Raw genomic sequence first — 3,984 nt, 5'->3', positions numbered from 1 at the left:
CGTTGAGCAACTATATGGGTTGAAGTCCCACGATTGGCACAAGATGCTCCAAGTAAGTGTTTTCCAAGTCTTGTACGTTGAAATTAAATTTTGTAATGCCATAAACCATACATACATGTGCTCCTATGTGCGCAGTTCATACTACCTACTAGCATCAACCATTGTGCAAATAAGAGTTTGAAAAAATGTATTTATAAGATGGGCGAGCTTGTGAGGTATGTAAAACCCATGTCAGATCACCCTTCATTATACCTTGCAAAATGAACATGCATGAGGTATAACGTACTATTCATTTATTTTTCAGATATATTAGTTCCAAAGCAATTGATCCAGCCACGTTGGATGATGCGCGTGTTATGGCAGTGGAGGTCGAGAAAACTTGGATAATTCTTATTCAGAAAAGAGAATCTGGAATCTCTGGGAGGATCAAGGATCCAATGAGTAAACGGAAGTTTAGAATTAATTCTCATTAATGAAGCTTAAGGAATGAAAATACAATACTTAAATGCTCTTTCTGAGTTTTTACTATTCAATTCTGATAAGATTTATTTTCTCTTTTTAAACCTTCAACAACACTCTATATGTAGATTCAATGGGATCAAAAAAGTACCTTTAACTAGGCCAAGCAATTGGCAGAAACTTAGAAAAGTCCTATCAGTATCAAAAGTAGAAAACGGTACCAAAAGTGGATGTGACAAGATCTGATGTGGATCTGAATGAATGTAAATGAATGTGATGGGATGTAAATGGATGCGATGTGAATGTGATAAAAGAAGCTGTGAATGTGATGTGATAAGATGTGAATGTGATGTGATGTAAATGGATGTGGATGTGAATGTGAGGAGATGTGGATGAGATGTAAATGGATGTGGATGTGGATGTGAATGTGATGTGATGATATGTGAAAGGATGTGATGTGATAAAAATGGATGAGAATGAGATGAAATGTGATAGATGTGCATGTGAATGAATGAATGGAAGTGGATGGATGTGATGAGCTATGAATGGATGTGGTGTGATATGGATAGATGTGGATGTGATGTAATGTGGATGGAATGAATGTGACGTGATGTGGATGGACGTGAACGAGATGTGATAAGATGAGGATGGATGTGATGAGATGATGTGAATGAATGTGGGATGTGAATGGGTGTCATGGATCTGAATAGATGTGATGAGATGTGAGTGGATGTGGTGAGATGTGGTAAGATCAGAATGTGATCTAATGAGGTGTGAATTGATGTGATGTGATGTGGATCTGGTTAGATATGAATGGATGAGATATGATGTAGATAGATGAGATGTGATGAGATGTGGACTTGGGTAGATGTGAATGGATGTGAAGTGATGTAAATAGATGTAAACATGATGTAATTATATGTGGATGTGATGTGGATCTGAATGAATGTAGATGGATGTAATGTGATATGAATGGATGAGATGTGATGTGGATATGTTGTGACATGATGTGATGAGGATATATGTGATGAGATGTAATATGATGTGATTGGATGAGAATGGATGAAGGACGATGGGAATACATATGACTAGATGTGGAATAAGCAATGTGAATCAATGTAGAAGAATGTGGAATAACAAGAAATGACGTTGAACAATGTGGAAAGATGAGAGTTCGTTAGAAACTGTATTTATGAAACCTATTTTTAAATAACTATTTTATGTCAAGAATGCTGCGGAAGCATTTTGACCATCTTGTGAATGAGGTCATGGAGACCTAAGCGATAAAGTTGCAACAGCTGACAGAGAGTCAATGGAGGACGTCTCGCGTAGCAAGGTCGGTCGAGGTCTTGACCAGCCTTGGTTGGATTTAAATGGTGAGCTTCTGGTATAGTGGATGAGGGACCAAGGAAGCGGCCTATGAGTGAAGTGCTAGGTGACCTAGAGGGCGCTAATCATACGGTTCTCGGGCTCTGGGTCGCCAAAGATACCCACGCGTGCGGTGGGGAAGAAAATGGGATAAAGAGTTAGAGTTGTTTTCTGAACTCGGGTATGGATCCGGTTGATTGGTCTTGCTAGTCCTCCAACGGATGAGTCCATGACATTTTATATGGATCTGTTGGTTGATCTTGCTGATCTTCAATGGAGAGTCCATCTGGAATTTTCTTATATGATTATATTTCAAAGTACTATGAGCTAGGAACTATTGAAAAGGCCCCTAAGTGAACAAGTGGTGAGCATTCTGGTTGCCAATGATGCCATAGGTACACCGATGAAGAAATGATTGGAAATTAGAATTCAAGCTAGATATTTTGTAGGATTATGATCAGTGATATTATGGTTTTATTAGAAGATTGTTTTAAAGAGAGCTGAATCTGTGAAACATGCAATTTCATATTGGGTGTGTAAGTGGTGTGACTATCTTGAAGTTTGTTTGAAGCATCGGCTAGGGGCCCTGGGAATCCTTTTACCTGGTACTCAGGAAAAAACATAACCAAATTTCTAAATGGATCTGGACTGATTGATCCCAAGAATGAGACTCAATTATGTTAAGTTACGATAGTTGAAGTAAATCCCTGATAACCCTTGTTCTATGGAAAAGAATCAATGGATGTGCCTCTTGATGAAGAAAAAAGCATTGGTCTCTAAGTCTCTTCCCTTGATCTGACCATGTGACTTACAGGTTCGATCGGATCAGTGTGGTTAGTTAAGACTCTTGACTACGAAAGAAGAAATTATCCCAGAGGAATCGCCCGTGCTTTTTGGACGAGGGAAGTTTTTTTGGGTTTGGTTTTGGAAGAACCGAGGGATTAGTCTCTTGTCTAGATATCCGTGGGTAAGGCCCCGAGTGAGAGGCTATGCCTTGTGCAAGAAGTGCTACTTCCACTACTAGCACCCCCCAATTCCTTGCGCGGAGGGGGTAGGGATCTTTCACTGAAGAATATGTCTTCCTTCTAAAACAGACTCACCCTGCTTGTGCTTGTGGGAACTTTGTAGTAGATATCACTACATGCAAGGTTTTAATAGTCGGTTTCTGGTGGCTATCCATAATGGTGGATGCAGCAGAGTATGTCATGTAGTGCGACGAGTGCCAACGTGTAGCAATTCCCTGCAAGACAACATGCGTCTACTGAACCATGTAGTGTCCTTGCAACCATTTGAAAAATAAGGCATCAATTTAATTGGACCCATCAGTCTAGGAGCCAAATACATCCACACTAGATATATAATTGCTACCACGGACTATTCCACACTAAGTGGGTGGAAGTTCAGGCTACCCATAGAGCTGATGCGCCATTGACTGCCAAATTCCTTTATGAATCAATCATCACACACTTTCGTTGCCCCTAGAGCTTGTGAGAAAAAATGGGACACATTTCATTAATGAATTAATCCAATTCCTCTTGCAAGAGTTCCTTGTCACTAACAAAAAGTCCTCCTCCTATTACCTTCTCCATTCCAAACTGCATGCCCGTTCCTTTGTGAAGCCACACCCGTGCCCTTCAAAAGGTGAATGTCTGTGCACCATCTTCCCCCTGAGAAGAGTACATCCATTCCCTTGATCTCTAGAAAGTATACGCTCATACCATCCCAAATTGTACAAGCATACCATCCAAAAAATAAAAAAACAAACGTTTCACAAGGGGGTTCTGCACAACAATTCCACATTTCCATGCACCTACGCTTTGGTAAATTGGTGCAAAATAATCCTCTTTTTGACGACGTGAACTCCCCCAAATCTCCCTCCCTTATAAGATCGAACCCTTTGGTGAATACCGCGTGCTCGTTTGATAGCACCAACAAAAGCGAAGACCACCCTAGTAGGGGACAAGAAACTCCTAACCTCGAGATAGGAGAGCACGAACCTCATTGCATCATGGATAGACAACTTATCCAAGAGCAAGATCCTATCTTTCCCACACATTAATAGAGAATACATGCTTCGAGGCTCCATAATTTTATCATGGGAAACACACAGTCGAAAGAACCGCAACCAAGGGCGAGAGGTATGTACCATCCACAAAA

Source organism: Cibotium barometz, chromosome 13, assembly GCF_041138505.1.
Source record: "Cibotium barometz isolate CiBa-2024 chromosome 13, ASM4113850v1, whole genome shotgun sequence".
Taxonomy (NCBI): domain Eukaryota; kingdom Viridiplantae; phylum Streptophyta; class Polypodiopsida; order Cyatheales; family Cibotiaceae; genus Cibotium; species Cibotium barometz.
The sequence above is the reverse complement of the archived record's forward strand: the minus strand, read 5'-3'. Positions refer to the sequence as shown.